Below are 17,925 nucleotides of genomic sequence, written 5' to 3'. Positions count from 1 at the left end.
CGTTCAATTCTCACCAGTCACCACTATGGAACTAGGATAAATTTAGTAGGTTCCAAATTTATCTTTTGTATCATAAACTTATATTATTATTATTATTTTTAATTTATATTGTTTTTCAATATTATTATTTTTTATCATTTCACTACACGTATACTCAAGCAAATGATTACCAAAAAAAAAAAAAACAGTTATAGCCTAATTAAGTTTGGTTAAAGAATAAAGTTATAGCGTGACAAAGATGGAACAACTATACCAAAAGCCTTAAAAAGCAATCTATTATGAATGGTTCAATTTGGCTCAACAAACAATGAGTTGTTAACTCTACCACCTATTCAGGTCTTCATCATATAATCTCATCTTGAGTCTAGCTCTCCAACGGATGATAGTTATTCTGGATCAAAGTTTGTACCAATAGACTAAATGATGCATTTGGGATTCGGTGTCCAGGGAAGATCTATCCCTATCTATTTATTTTATGCTCATTATTTAAATTTCTATCTAAGCATAAAATTGTATAATTGCTTTCACTTTGATTTTATTTGAATCATTTAAATTCTATTGTTTGTCAAAGACCCTATTTTACTTCCCCCCGCGGCCCGCCCGCCCGCGCGCCCGCCCGCCCGCGGGGTCAATTATTGAGTAACAAACATGTTTATAATTTCTCCACGATCGAGAATTCTGTAAAATTCAGCTATTTGTTTTACTTTTGATAATTTGAAAATTAAAATTTTCTTGCTATGGATTAGGTTACAATTGCATGTCTAGGTGGATTTGTCACGAAATTCACAAAGGAGGTGTTTATGAAAACCTTAGTTTTTCTGTTGAAAAGTTTTAGTGTCAAAACATGTTAAGCAAATTGTAATTTTATGTTTATTTCGAGTCTCGATTTTGGAAGCTCCATATTCTCATAATCCAAAGCGTCAACAAGTTACCCGATAGCGGATCCCAAATGCGGAAGCAAGAAAAGAGAAGAGGTCTCTAGAGATGAATACCATCTCTAAGACATCAAAGTTAACTTCTAAGAAGTCACAAGATTCAAAACGGAAATGAAAGTGGAAGCTAAGAATAAAACGAACCGAAAGCAAAGACAAGGGTAAAATGCTAAGAGAAGGAAATTTGACTCTCAACAAGTCAAATGAAATCAAAATAACTCAATGAGATCATTTGGTAGCCTCATATGAAGTTCTAAGGTCATTGGAAGTGAAATCCCACGGAAACCGTAACCCGGTTCGAACCAAATCCCGTCACTGTTCCACTTAAATGGTTATATCTCTCAGTAGAAAATGAATCTGAAAATAGGTTGGCACCATTGGAAATATGACTCAAAATTATTGAATTTAGACTCAAGAATCACCTAATTTAGACTTAAAATGAGCAAGTTGGCTGTTACAAAATCGGGTTGCAAAGCTGCCAAACTTGAACTGAACCTGTGCCCGGTCGCAAAAATGGGCGCCCGGTCGCCCAAAAGCTAAGTTGCGGCCATAAGAATGGAAGTAAGCCCTCAGGAAGTTTTCTTAAGGTTCTAAATTGGATATGCGGTGCTCAAATACACCTTAGAGACCCCCGGAAGTCTCGGAATGGTCGGTTTGGTTCTCGAAAAAAAATCAATGAATAGTAGCTATGACATCAAAATGAACATTTGAAATAAAAGCCCAAGTTTGCATACATTCAAGTGATTGGCCTTTGGCCTCATTACATACACTTTAAAATACATTAAAATGGAGTACTTGAATTCATTTTACAAAATCAAAAGAGAGCAAACATGCTTCCAAATAAGTTCTACATTACAACTTCAAAGGAGAATTAAACATGCTAACATTTGCATACTCTAAACAACCAAAGATATCCCAAGATAAAACTCAATCTGAGTTAAGGACGTTGTGCATCCTAGAAGAGTACCTCCTTACCTGAAAAACCCATAATCAACTAAAGGTGAGTAATTTGAAATTACTCGTAGGATGATGCTCATGCGTGTAACCTAAAGTTTTAAAAGTCTTTACAAGTATATATAAATGACACAACATGTGGATCATGCTCCCTAACGTCTAATTTCAAGGGAAAGCTAAGGGATCATCCTAAAGCTATCATAGAAACATGTTAAATATTATCCATAATAAGTAAAAAACTTAAATAATATTAGAACCACAATGCCAAACAACAAATTACAACTACCTAGTATTGCCAACTTGAAATAGAATGCGAAAACAATAATGGGAAGCATGTGTAGAAGAATAACTATCACAAAACTCATAGGATAACAAGGTGTACACCATTCGTAGAACTACGATACAACTCGCACATAGACTCTATTATAATGCAACTCAAACATGCGACTCCATGATGCAATGGGTTGCACATCCATGCCGGAATCACAGGAGATCCATCCCGCACATGGAACAATTGGTGTATTGACACACCCCATTGTACATGATGATAAGATTGGTGCACTTCCGCATCTCACTGGCAAAGTGTATTATGGAACCTTCCACCCACCAGACTCGATGTCCACTATTTTCAATGCTTGGATGGCTTCCATCCTTCAAACTTGTTGTGTATGCCGTACACACATAACTTATGCTCAATGAACTTTATGAATCAAACTATGACTACCATGCTCCTAAGGCCAAAGTGGTGCACACACAACTATGATTTACTCAAAGTAAATATATCAAAATGTCACAACACTAAAGTAATATAATCTAATCAATAGTTACACAGTCAAGTTGTTAAAGTTACAATATATAATACCCCTAATTTCAAAAGGATAGTCCTGGTATTTAATTTATTCTTTTAATTGAATTTTAACTTATTTAATTGTTTATTTGATATACTTGTTACTTGTTTAACTTGGTGTTTAAGTTTCATGGCGTGTTTAAATGTCTTATTATTTGAATTGCTCGCGTTATTTGTAATTAGTAAATTTATTATGACTTGTTTTATTTTATTGTTGTGTTTAATTCTTTATTTTTGTTTAAGTGGTTTAATTTAGTTTAATTATTTTAATTTAATTGTAAATTGTCTTGATTTAATTATATTTAATTAGGGTTTTATTTTTAAAAGTCACGTTTGTAGCCGACGTAGGTTTTTAATTAAGTATCTTTGGGCCAATTAAGATTCAGCTTGGGGCTTGGAATTAATTTAAGGTTTGGTACAACTCTATAAATATATAGGTTACCTCTGTTTAGGGTTTTAGGAAAAGAAAAATAAACCTATACACGTTTGTGGAGGCAGAGGAGGAACAGAGGAATTTTTCAGTAAGAATTGCCGGGAACCTTCGAAGACGACGTAGAGATTTTGAACAAAAGTCTTAAAGGCAAGTTCTGTCTTAACTCTCTCCCTTAGGCTTCGTGTTCTTTGCATACTAGATTAGTTCCAGGTTTATTTATAACATGTTTAAAAATATATGTTATCTGTTTCAAGGATTTAAGTTTAAGTCGTAACTCTTATTCTTGATAAACTGTTTAAACTTGAAACTTTTCTGCATTGTTTTCTATTTAAATCCCTGTTAGTAATTGTAATAAGGACTTAAATAAGGGTGGGAACCTACTGGGATTTAGTTACAGTTTCCAGGAACCTTGGCAGAGAAGTACCGGAGGTGAAAACGACGCCGGAAAAACAAAACACAGAGAAGATGAGGGAGAGAGCCGGCTCCTTTTGATTGGAGGCGGCTCCAAGTTTTTTTGGAGCCTACTCCATCTTTGCTTCTTCCAGTTTTTCTTGTTATGTTAGCGTGATCTTCAGTTTTCAATGAGAAAGCTTCGTGGTGATGGTTTGTTAAAGTTTTCTAAGAGAAATTAAATACTATAATGGAGGTATTAGAGGTTGTTCAGAGTAGAATTAAAGTCTCAAGGGATAGAATAATACAAATTTAGTCACCGAGTTTTAATCGTTAAAACTATATGGAAATTTTATGTGCCTTGCAGAACTGTTTGGTTTTGGATAATATATTTCTTAATTATTTTAGAAATTCTTGTGAGGACTTGTCCACTGCTAATTACATATTTGTGGAATAGAAATACTTGCTAGAAATCTATATTTTGTTAAGGATTAATTGATGATTAAAATTTAGAATTTAGTGCATCAATCTGTTTGCACAAGAAATTAACAGTACGATAAGTTGCCTAGATTTATTTGGCATGCCATGGAATTGAGTGAGACAATATCTATTTTATGCTCTGTTAATCATATGGAAACTGGGAATAGAGTTTTATTTGCAGGCATAGTCCTGTGTGATCAAGTTATGTTTTTTGTATTGGTTTACTTAAGCATGTTTGTTAAGCTACTCTATTATGCTTAGTTTGGAATTGTAGGTATTGATATTTGTATTATCAGTGTTTTATCAACTGGTTGGTTTTGTTTAAGCATATTTGATAATATACTTTAATATGCTTAATTTGGAATTCTTGATATTGACATTCATATTTTCGATGCTTTATCAACTGTTAGACGGATGGAATTGTATGCACTGGTATGGGACGATGTCATACTAGATTTGGATTAGCTCAAATTATTAAGTCCTACCTATTTTGGAATAAGGGTACGGGTTATTAGATAAAAATCCTCCTTATATATACGGGTCGGTGCGGTTGAATACGCCGAATGACTTACTGGGTTTCTTGTGGATGGTTAGGAACAGAATTTAAATATATTTTTATATTACCGTGACATGAGCCTGAGTCTCAGAGTCGACGGTTAGGAGGCGTATATGCAGTTGGATGTGTAGCTGGCTATGATGGTTGAGGTATACCCTGTTTAGGTTTAGGTACTCATGCTCACTCAGGTACGTTTTGTGTGATACCTTCTATTCAGGTTGAGACCCTCTTCATAGTCTAGCGAGAGTCCAGTAGTGTGGATATATTTATGTATGGATTATTAGTTATTGTTGAACTATTTAGTATGTACATGTGTATCGAGCTTCTACTTGGATTGTAGTAGGATAGAACTTGTTCGTGGGCCTGACCCACTCCTCTTTTTCAGGTGTACGTCAGTTCCAGGCTTGAGCTTGTTCGTGCTAAGCAGAGACGATCTTCCACTCTACCAACGATGTAGGACTTCTTTCCAGATAATAGATTTGGATTTTATCTTTAGCTTTACTTTCATTTCAGTTTTAGAATTTATTAGGGGTCCACTGGAGATGGATTCCCGAGTTGTTTAACTTATGGGGTTTTGGTTTATCGAATTTTAAGTTTATAATTTTTAAAGAATTTTATTTTAGATTTCTTTCAACTATTAAAATTTTAATTCTTATTTCATTTAATAATTTGTGTTCGTTATAACATATTAATTGTTTGATATCCCTCGGGTTTGGGCCTGGGCCTGATCAACCCATGTCTTAGATCCGAGGGGTATCATAGTTGGTATCAGAGCACTCCAGGTTCAAGTGTCTCTAGAATGTTTCGTATTAAGTCTTCCGCTTAGCGTTTTCTCTTGATTAGAGCTTAAGTTAGGATTCATTGTATTCCTTACGGTTCGTATAGAAATGGTACTGACGTCTGTCACTTCGTGTTAATAGATGGTTAACGCTAGAAATGAACAGAACATGTAAGGAACTAGGAAGGAAAGGAGAGCGGCACGTAGGCAACAATATCTCCTATGGCGTCAGCAAATGGAGGAAGAGCAGCAAAGGCTTGGGTTTCAGGATGATGGTGGTCAGGTTTAGGAGGCAGTTCAACAGACTCAGGATCAGGGAGGAGATCCAGAGTATCCTCCTCATATCAACGACCTCATTGCTTGGGCTATAGAAGCTGGGGTAACAGCTGCACTTCAGAATCAGCCTCAGGTACAGCCGGCACCTTTACCAGCACCGGTTGTTCAGACTGATACTTGGGAGAAGGCCAGGAGTTCTTTCACAAAGGGGAGCCCACCTGAGTTCACAGGCTCCACCGATGGGAGAGCAGCTCACAAGTGGAAACAGGACATTAAGAGACATCTTCGCTTGGTTCAGTGCACGGAGATTCAGAAGCAGATGCTTGCTACATTCAAGCTAGTTGGGGATGCACTACATGTAATACCCCTAATTTTAAAAGGCTATTCCTGGAATTTAATTTATGGTTTATTTGCATAATATTTGCTTATTTGCGTAATAGTTTTATTTAATTAAGGTTTATTTGTTTAATTAGTCATGTTACTTAAATTGTTTTTGGTAATTGTTTAATTAATTTTTTTTTTATTATTGTGTTTATTTAATTGTTTAATCAATTTGATTTAATGGAAATTTAAATTTAAGGGAATTTAGTTTTTCTGTTCTCAACGTGAATTTAGGTTTGCAATTCACATGGGTGGCCGACGTAGGTATATATCCTAGGTTGGTTTATGGGCCGAGATGGGCTCTGGCTTTAAGGTTACAAGGATTAGGGTTTAGAGTTAAGTTTATACATATATTACGTGCGGTAAACTTAGGGTTTTTGGATTCATAGCAGTTAACTCGGAGACGTGAATTGAGTTCTGTGAAAGACACAGGAACTATGAGTTACAGAGGGAGAACAGAGGAAGATAGGAGGTGTCTCTGGGTTGAACCAAGTTACTGGGGAAGCAGACTTGCAGTTTAGGACACAAACATATCACCACAGAAGCTGAGAATTTAGAGTTTCAAGTCTGAAACTCAAAGGCAAGTTCTTTTCCTTCTTTTTCCCTTTGCTTGTGTTCTGTGCACCTGGTGGCCTCTAGGATTTAATTAAGAATTAACTGAGTTTCTTATGTATATTTGATGGTATATCAATGTTCTGTATGTGTGAAAATTTATTCAGTTACAGTTTGTGCGTGCCTGTGATTTATTTGTTTCTTGAAGCATGAAAAATCTGATGAATCTGTAGCCTCAGTTTTTGTATTTAACTGTTATAAACACATCTTGGGATAGATACTGGACTTAGATGGAACTCTTAGGATCAGTTTAAAACCAACTAGACAGGTTAGGAATGGTTGGAAACACTGCAGAAAGTTGTAGGAGCAACAAAGGTTGAAGGAGGCTCGAGGAGGAGGAGAGAGACGGCTCTGGAATACAAAGAGCCGCCTCCCCCATCAAAGAACCGGCTCTAGGAGAGGTAGAGCCGGCTCTACCCTCCTAGGAGGCTGCTCCAGGTGTATTTAGAGCCTGCTCTAAAATCTGGAGAAGGCTCTTTCTCACGTATAGTTTCAGAACTTGTTTTTTTGATAAATTTTGAGACTGTAGGAATTGGGGACTGTTTGGACTGAGTTTGGGACTTCACTGTATGACTAAAAAGTTAGTCCTAGGTATTATTAAGACCTTTAAAGGGCTAAAAGCTTATGTTTAATCAATGGGACAAACGGTATAAAAATTACTAATTTTCTATACGGTTAACGGAGGAAAGATGGATTAATTGCCTAACTAAATTTTGGCAATGTAGTGGGATGTAGGATGGTTACAAAAACTTACTAGAATGCATGATAGGATCCTCTATGTATTTATTTTTGAATCTGTACATGCTTTGGGATCTAAATCGTTGAAACAGTAAACTTTTCTACTATTACATAGATTACTGTTGATTTTGCAATTGCTAGTATAACAAAACCATTTATGAAATTATTTGGATACTAGTTGGGACTGTAAATTACGTAGTTATGATTTATATATTGTAATTTGCATGGATATGGAAGATTGTATGCATCGGTATAGGACGGTGGTATACTGGGGACGGTTTAGCTCAAAACGCTAAGACCTAACCTACCGGATGGAAAGTATTGATTGTAAAATATTGAATCCATTACTGTGTTGAGTTAAATCAACTGACCAGGTTGAATGACTCCTTGGATTAATTGGTTGTGGTTAAGTTACTTCAACTGAATAAGTTGAGTGCTTATCTGGACGGTATTTTGTATGTTTCCTCATTGAATAAATGAATGACATACTATGGTTTCGGATGGACTTTAGATATATGATTATGATACCACGATATGAGCGTGAGTCTCAGAGTCATTGGTTAGGGTGCGTATATGCAGTGGATGCGTAGCTGGATTTAGTAGGTAGGTGTACCCTGTTAGGTCTAGGTACTCATGCCCACCTTTGGGTGCGTTTCCGCATGTTGCCTTCTATTCAGGTTGAGACCTCTACTATAGTCCAGTGAATGTCCTTAGTGTGGATATATATGTATATTTATGGATTACGTAGTTATGTTGAGGGTATCTAGGGTTTATCTGCGTGTCGGGCACTGTATGGATTACAGTTGGAATAGGACTTGCATGTGGGCCTGACCCACTTTTTTATTATTCTTTTTAGGTAACAGACGGTTCTAGTCTCAAGCTTGATCATGCTAAGCAGGGACTGTCATTCATTCTACCGACGATGTAGGATTTCACTTGATGATTTAGTTTTGGAATATCTATACTTTCAGTTTTTCAGTTTCAGTCAGAGTTTTATTTCGGGGTCCACTAGTTGGATTCCCAAGTTGTAACCTTGGAGGTTTTTGAGCTGGATTATTGAATCTTTATCATTTGAGGATTTTATTTTAGTTTCTATCAGCTTAAACTTCATTTCTTATTTCGGTTTGTATTATGTGTTCATTATAAAATATTAATTGGTTGATATCCCTCGGGTTTAGGCCTAGGCCTGATCAACCCGTGTCTCGGATCTGAGCGGTATCACAGTTGGTATCAGAGCACTCTAGGTTCAAGTGTCTCTAGGACGTTTCGTATTAAGACTTCCACGTAGCGTTTTTTTTTTATTATATAGAGCTTATGTTTAGGATTCGTTGAATTCTTTTACGGTTCGTTTAAACTTGTACTGATGTCTGTCTTTCTATGTTAACAGCATGGTTAACACTGGAAGAGGATAGAACACGAGTAGTCGACAGAGGAGAGCAGCACGTAGACAGCAGGAACATTTACAACATCGGCAAATGGAAGAAGAGCAGCAAATGCCAGGGTTTCAGGAGGAGCAGGAGGAAGTTCAACAGACTTAGGGTCGGGTCAGAGATCCAGAGATTCCTCCACACCTCAATGACCTTGTTGCTCGAGCTATAGAGGCTGAGGTAACAGTTGCACTCCGGAACCAACCACAGGTTCAGCAGGCACCTGTACCAGCACCAGTGGTTCAGACGGATTCTTGGGGAAAGGCTAGGAGCTCTTTCATAAAGGGGAGTCCACCTGTGTTCTCAGGCTCCACCGATGCGAGAGCAGCTCACTAGTGGAAACAAGATATTGAGCGTCATCTTCATTTGGTTCAGTGCACGGAGGTTCAGAAGCAGATGCTTACTACATTCAAGTTAGTTGGGGATGTATTACAGTGGTGGGAGTCAGTTACCACCACAGAGGAGAGGATGGCATTGACTTACAATCAGTTCAGTGCACGCTTTGATGAAAAGTACTTTCCTTATGCAGTCAGGGCAGCTATGAAGACCGAGTTTCTAAATCTGCAGCAGGGGAATATGACAGTGGCGGAGTATGAGCAGCATTTCACACATTTGTCTCTCTTTGCACCGGAGGAGGTGGATACAGAAGAGAAGAAGCGCAATAGTTTTGTCAAGGGACTGATGTGGTATATCAAGAGAGCTATTACAGGTAGTCCAGCCTATACTACCTATGCTCAGGTGGTAGACGCCGCTCTACAGCAGTATCAGTTGACTGTGGATATTAGACAGGTCAAGGGTGAGAAACGGGGTAACAGAGACTCTGCTAATCAGTTAACTGAGAAAGGGAATGGGAACGGTCACCGACAGAATGATAAGGGCAAGTTCCAGAGACAACAGCCTTGGAAGAAGCACAAGGGTGGATTAGATGCTTCTAGGGATGTGACACCTTTTCAGCAACAGCAAAATGGGGGACCATAGGCAGGACATGGTCAGCCACAGGCTAACCGACAGAGGAGGCCATTCAGTACTTTCCAGGGTAATTGCTATACTTGTGGGGAGTATGGTCACACTTCCCGGCAGTGTTCTACAGTCAGACAGGGACAGAGACAGGGATAGGGACAGGGACAGCATGTGTCGCAGGGACAGAGGGCACCAGTGCCTTTACTAGCTCTGCAGGTTCCACGGATTCAGGGACAGACACATCTGGCTTTACCAGCACCACCGCAAACTCAGGGACAAACACCATAGCAGTTGCACTATGGCAGGGTGTATAACCCCATGCCACAGGATGTTCAGGCACCTCAGACTATTGAGAGTAAGTTTCCTATTCATGGTTTACATGGACGTATTTTATTTGATACGGGTGCTACACACTCATTTGTAACTAAGACTTTTGTTGCTTTATCTGGGATGAGGACGAGGGTATGCACTAGACCTCAGGGTATTTCTACACCATTGGGTGATACAGCTATTATACATAAGAGTGATGGGTCTGTGACGTTAGATATTGGCAGACTCAGATTTTTAGTCAATCTACTAGTCCCGGATATGCACACTTATGATGTGATACTTGGGATGGATTGGTTGTCTCACTACCATGCCTAAGTTGATTGTTTTGATAGATCTATTATTTTTACCATACCTGGTCAGGATATGTATGTAGTAGCCATGCCACGTTCTAAAGGGGGTAGTAGCACATTTTTGTTCCATGTGGAGGAGGAAAAGGAGGAGGGGATTACTGTGTCATTGGATAACATACCGATTGTATAAGATTTCCCGGATGTATTTCAGGAGATTCTAGGATTGCCACCTAGTCGCGAGATTGATTTTGTGATAGACTTAGCTCCAGGCACTGCGCCTATTGCTAGGGCACCCTATAGGATGGCACCGGTAGAGATGAGAGAGCTGAGGGATCAGATTCAGGAGTTACTCAGCCAGGGTTTTATTCGTAGGAGTACATCACCTTGGGGAGCATCGGTTCTGTTTGTGAAGAAGAAGGATGGTTCGCATTGCCTGTGTATAGACTACAGGGAGTTGAACAAGGTTACGATTCGTAACAAGTATCCTTTGTCCAGGATTGATGACTTGTTTGATCAGTTAAAGGGAGCCACATACTTCTCCAAGATTGATCTGCGTTCTGGGTATCATCAGCTGAGGGTTAGGGAGCAGGATATTCCTAAGACAGCGTTTCTCACGAGATATGGTTCTTATGAGTTTCGTATTATGCCGTTTGGGACGACTAATGCACCTGTAGTGTTCATGGACTTAATGAACAGAGTCTTCCGGGCTTATTTGGATCAGTTTGTTATCGTCTTTATTGATGACATCTTGATCTATTCTCGGTCGAAGGACGATCATGCTCGACATCTTCGAATAGTCTTGCAGACGCTTCGTGAGCACCAGCTATATGCTAAGTTCGAGAAGTGTGAATTTTGGCAACTGGAAATGAAGTTTCTGGGTCACATGGTGTCAGAAAGGGGGATAGCAGTTGATCCAGCCAAGGTTTTAGCTGTGGTTGAGTGGGGTCAGCCTACTTCCCCTACTGAGATTCGGAGTTTTCTCGGTTTGGCAGGATATTATCGTCGGTTCATCTAGGGGTTCTCCAAGATAGCAGGACCACTCACTCATCTGACTAAGAAGGGTGTACAGTTTGTGTGGGATAAGCACTGTTAGCGAGCTTTTGATGAGCTAAAAAGGAAGTTGACTTCTGCAACAGTTCTGGCTACTCCACAGAGCGGGATAGAACATCTCGTCTACACGGATGCTTCGTTGTAGGGTCTTAGATGTGTTTTGATGCAAGAGGAGCGACCGATTTCTTATGGATCTCAGAAACTTAAGCCTCATGAGCTTAATTATCCAACACATGATTTGGAGTTGGCAGCAGTGGTCTTTGCCTTGCGTATTTGGAGGCATTATCTGTTGGGTGAGTCCTTCAGATTATTCAGTGATCACAAGAGTCTGCAGTACTTGTTCACTCACCGGGAGCTGAATATGAGGCAGCGCAGATGGTTGGAGTTTGTAAAAGACTATCATTTTTTTATATAATACCATCCAGGGAAAGTGAATGTGGTGGCGGATGCACTTAGTCGCTGACCTGTTGGTAGTCTTTCTGCTCTATTCACTACTGAGTGGAATGCTTTGAAGAATGTGGATGAGTTATCGGATGCTTTTATGGCTTGCATAGTGGTTACACCTTCTATCATTCGCAAGGTTTTACAAGCACAACTCACGGATCAGCAGTGTATTGACAAGGTTGCAGAGATAGTTTCTAGAGAGGTTCCATTTTACTATGTTGGGGCAGACGGAGTTTTGAGGTACAAGGGACATTTAGTAGTACCTTCTACTGATGGTTTGAGGAAGGATATGATGACTGAGACTCACCACTCCGAGTTCTCTGTTTATCTAGGAGGCGATAAGATGTATCAGGATATGAAGCGGCAGTTTTGGTGGGCAGGTATGAAGAGGGACATTGCTCTTTTTGTTTCTCAGTGTAGTACTTGTCAGATGGTTAAGATTGATCATCAGAGGCTGCCAGGAGCTCTACAGCCACTACCAATTAGGAGTGGAAATGGGAGAGCATATCTATGGATTTTGTGGAAGGGTTGCCCAATTCTTTCAAGGGGCATAATTCCATATGGGTCATTGTGGATAGGTTGACCAAGTCAGCTCATTTCTTGCCTATTTGCACTGATTTCACTTCAAAGCAGTTGTCAAGGCTTTACATCTCAGAGATTGTGAAGTTGCACGGTATTCCATTGTCTATTATATCGGACAGGGATTCAAGCTTTGTGTCTGGCTTTCGGAAGAGTTTTCAGCTGGCTTTGGGTACGGAATTGCACCTTAGTACTGCCTATCATCCTCAGACTAATGGACAGACTGAGAGGGTTAATCAGATCATGGAAGACATGTTACGGTCGTGTGTTCTTGACTTCAAGGGACACTGGGAGGATTATTTGTCACTTGTGGAGTTTGCTTATAACAATAGTTTCCAGAAGACTATTGGGATGGCACCTTTTGAGGCGTTATACGGTCGACCGTGTCTATCACCCGTTTGTTGGATGGAGGTTGGCGAGAGCCGATTCTTGGGTCCTGAGTTCATCAAGGATACTTCTGAGAAGATAGTTTTTATACGAGATTGCATGCGTACTGCTCAAAGTAGGCAGAAGAGCTATACGGATCGTCGCACTCGTGCTTTGGAGTTTCGGGTTGGGGATCAGGTTCTTCTTAAAGTATCTCCTATGAAGGGTGTTATGCGCTTTGGGAAGAAAGGGAAGTTGTCTCTGCGGTTTGTCAGTCCATTCATGATTACGGATCGTGTTGGGGCTGTGGCTTATCGGTTGGCACTTCCGGATAACTTGGATCACGTCCATAATGTGTTCCATGTTACGGAAATTTCTACAAGATGAGGATCGGTATCAGCATATCGATGTTGGGGAGATTGAGTTACAGCCGGATGCCACTTATTTGGAGCCACCAGGTCGTATTGTCGACCAGCGCGATCAAATTCTTCATAACAAGGTTATTCCATTAGTTCGTGTTCAGTGGAGCCATCACAATGAGGCTGAGTCCACTTGGGAACGGGGAGGATGTGATTCGCTCGCAGTTTCCTGAAATATTGGATGAAGGTAAGAGCGAATTCCGAGGACGAAATTCCTTTTGTTAGGGGGGAAGAATGTAATACCCCTAATTTTAAAAGGTTATTCCTGGAATTTAATTTATGGTTTATTTGCATAATATTTGCTTATTTGTGTAATAGTTTTATTTAATTAAGGTTTATTTGTTTAAGTAGTCATGTTACTTAAATTATTTTTGGTAATTGTTTATTTAATTTTTTTTTATTATTATTGTGTTTATTTAATTGTTTAATCAATTTGATTTAATGGAAATTTAAATTTAAGGGAATTTAGTTTTTCTGTTCTCAACGTGAATTTAGGTTTGCAATTCACATGGGTGGCCGACGTAGGTATATATCCTAGGTTGGTTTATGGGCCGAGATGGGCTCTGGCTTTAAGGTTAAAAGGATTAGGGTTTAGAGTTAAGCTTATAAATATATTACGTGCGGTAAGCTTAGGGTTTTTGGATTCGTAGCAGTTAACTCGGAGACGTGAATTGAGTTCTGTGAAAGACATAGGAACTGTGAGTTACAGAGGGAGAACAGAGGAAGATAGGAGGTGTCTCTGGGTTGAACCAAGTTACTGGGGAAGCAGACTTGCAATTTAGGACACAAACATATCACCACAGAAGCTGAGAATTTAGAGTTTCAAGTCTGAAACTCAAAGGCAAATTCTTTTCCTTCTTTTTCCCTTTGCTTGTGTTCTGTGCACCTAGGTGGCCTCTAGGATTTAATTAAGAATTAACTGAGTTTCTTATGTATATTTGATGGTATATCAATGTTCTGTATGTGTGAAAATTTATTCAGTTACAATTTGTGCGTGTCTGTGATTTATTTGTTTCTTGAAGCATGAAAAATCTGATGAATCTGTAGCCTCTGTTTTTGTATTTAACTGTTATAAACACATCTTGGGAATGATACTGGACTTAGATGGAACTCTTAGGATCAGTTTAAAAGTAACTAGATAGGTTGGGAATGGCCGGAAACACTGCAGAAAGTTGTAGGAGCAACAGAGGTTGAAGGAGGCTCGAGGAGGAGGAAAGAGACGGCTCTGGAATACAAAGAGCCGCCTCCCCCATCAAAGAACCGGCTCTAGGAGTGGTAGAGCCGGGCTCTACCCTCCTAGGAGGCTACTCCAGGTGTATTTAGAGCTTGCTCCAAAATCTGGAGAAGGCTTTTTCTCACGTATAGTTTCAGAACTTGTTTTTTTGATAAATTTTGAGACTGTAGGAATTGGGGACTGTTTGGACTGAGTTTGGGACTTCACTGTATGACTAAAAAGTTAGTCCTAGGTATTATTAAGACCTTTAAAGGGCTAAAAGCTTATGTTTAACCAATGGGACAAACGGTATAAAAATTACTAATTTTCTATACGGTTAACGGAGGAGAGATGGATTAATTGCCTAACTAAATTTTGGCAATGTAGTGGGATGTAGGATGGTTACAAAAACTTACTAGAATGCATGATAGGATCCTCTATGTATTTATTTTTGAATTTGTACATGCTTTGGGATCTAAATTGTTGAAACAGTAAACGTTTCTACTATTACATAGATTACTGTTGATTTTGCAATTGCTAGTATAACAAAACCATTTATGAAATTATTTGGATACTAGTTGGGACTGTAAATTACTTAGTTATGATTTATATATTGTAATTTGCATGGATATGGGGGATTGTATGCATCGGTATGGGACTGTGGCATACTGGGGACGGTTTAGCTCAAAACGCTAAGACCTAACCTACCGGATGGAAAGTATGGATTATAAAATATTGAATCCATTAATGTGTTGAGTTGAATCAACTGACCAGGTTGAATGACCCCTTGGATTAATTGGTTGTGGTTAAGTCACTTCAACTGAATAAGTTGAGTGCTAATCTGGACGGTATTTTGTATGTCTCCTCATTGAATAAGTGAATGACATACTATGGTTTCGGATGGACTTTAGTTATATGATTATGATACCATGACATGAGCGCGAGTCTCAGAGTCGTTGGTTAGGGTGCGTATATGCAGTGGATGCATAGCTGGATTTAGTAGGTAGGTGTACCCTATTAGGTCTAGGTACTCATGCCCACCTTTGGGTGCGTTTCCGCATGTTGCCTTCTATTCAGGTTGAGACCTCTACTATAGTCCAGTGAATGTCCTTAGTGTGGATATATATGTATATTTATGGATTACGTAGTTATGTTGAGGGTATCTAGGGCGTATCTGCGTATTGGGCACTGTATGGATTACAATTGGAATAGGACTTGCATGTGGGCCTGACCCACTTCTTTATTATTCTTTTTAGGTAACAGACGGTTCCAGTCTCAAGCTTGATCGTGCTAAGCAGGGACTTTCATTCATTCTACCGATGATGTAGGATTTCACTTGATGATTTAGTTTTGGAATATCTATACTTTTAGTTTTTCAGTTTCAGTCGGAGTTTTATTTCAGGGTCCACTAGTTGGATTCCCAAGTTGTAACCTTGGAGGTTTTTGAGCTGGATTATTGAATCTTTGTTATTTGAGGATTTTATTTTAGTTTCTATCAGCTTAAACGTCATTTCTTATTTCGGTTTGTATTCTGTGTTCATTATAAAATATTAATTGGTTGATAACCCTCGAGTTTGGGCGTGGGCCTGATCAATCCCTGTCTCGGATCCGAGGGGTATCACACTACAGTGGTGGGAGTCAGTTACCACCGCAGAGGAGAGGATGACATTGACTTTCGATCAGTTCAGTGCACGCTTTGATGAAAAGTACTTTGCTTATACAGTCATGACAGCTATGAAGAGTGAGTTTCTAAGTCTGCAGTAGGGGAATATGATAGTGGCGGATTATGAGCAGCAGTTCACATGATTGTCTCTTTTTGCACCGAAGGAGGTGGATACAGAAGAGAAGAAGCGCAACAGTTTCATCAAGGGACTGATGTGGTCTATCAAGAGAGCTATTACAGGTAGTCCAGCCTATACTACCTATGCTCAGGTGGTAGACGCCGCTCTACAGCAATATCAGTTGATTGTGGACATCAGACAGGCCAAGGGTGAGAAGCGGGGTGACAGAGACTCTGCTAACCAGTCATCTAAGAAAGGGAATGGGAACGGACACCGACAGAATGACAAAGGCAGATTCCAGGGACAGCAGCCTTGGAAGAAGCACAAGGGTGGTTCGGATGCTCCCAGGGATGTGGCACCTGTTCAGCAACAGCAGAATGGGGGACCACAGGCAGGACAGGGTCAGCCACAGGCTAACCAACAGAGGAGGCCATTCGGTACTTTCCAGGGTAGTTGCTATACTTATGGGAAATATGGTCACACTTCCAGGCAGTGTCCTACAGTCAGACAGGGACAGGGATAGCATGTGCAACAGGGGTAGAGGGCACTAGTGCCTCTACCAGCTCCACAGGTTCCACGGATTCAGGGACAGACATATCTGGTTTTACCAGCACCATCGCAGCCTCTGGGACATGCACTGTAGCAGTTACATTATGGCAGGGTGTACAACCTTAAGCCACATGATATGCAGGCACCTCAGGCTGTTGAGGGTAAGTTTCCTGTACATGGTTTTCTTGGACGTGTATTATTTGATACGGGTGCTACACACTCATTTGTAACTAGGACTTTTGTTTTTTTATCTGGGTTGAGGACGATGGTATACACTAGACCTCGGGGTATTTCTACACCATTGAGTGATACAGCTATTATACATGAGAGTGATGGGCCTGTGACACTAGGTATTGGCAGACTTAGATTTTTAGCCAACCTATTGGTCTTGGACATGCATACTTACGATGTGATACTTGGGATGGATTGGTTGTCTCACTACCATGCCCAAGTTAATTGCTTTGATAGGTCTATTATGTTTACCATACCTGGTCAGGATATGTATGTCGTCGCTATGCCACATTCTAGCGGGGTCCGTAGCACCTATTTGTTCCATGTGGAGGAGGAAACGGAGGAGGGGACTACTGTATCATTGGATAACGTACCAATTGTACAGGATTTCCCGGATGTATTTCAGGAGATTCCGGGGTTGCCACCTAGTCGCGAGATCGATTTTGTGATAAACTTAGCTCCAAGCACTGCGCCTATTACTAGGGCACCATATAGGATGACACCAGTGGAGATGAAAGAGCTGAAGGATCAGATTCAGCAGTTACTCAGCTAGGGTTTTATTCGTAGGAGTATATCAACTTGGTGAGCACTGGTTCTGTTTATGAAGAAGAAGGATGGTTCGCTTTGCCTGTGTATAGATTACAGGGAGTTGAACAAGGTTACTATTTGTAACAAGTACCCTCTACCCATGATCGATGATTTGTTTGATCGGTTACGGGGAGCCACATACTTCTCTAAGATTGATCTACATTCTGGGTATCATCAACTGAGGGTTAGGGAGCAGGATGTTCCTAAGATAGCGTTTCTCACGAGATATGGTTCTTATGAGTTTCGTGTCATACCGTTTGGGACGACTAATGCACCTGCAGTGTTCATGGATTTAATGAACAGAGTCTTTCGGGCTTATTT

The sequence above is a fragment of the Cornus florida genome, unplaced genomic scaffold (genome assembly GCF_030987335.1).
Source record: "Cornus florida cultivar Cherokee Brave unplaced genomic scaffold, ASM3098733v1 CherokeeBrave_3.0.0_Hap2_Chr03, whole genome shotgun sequence".
Classification (NCBI taxonomy): Eukaryota; Viridiplantae; Streptophyta; class Magnoliopsida; order Cornales; family Cornaceae; genus Cornus; species Cornus florida.
Note: the sequence above shows the minus strand (reverse complement) of the source record.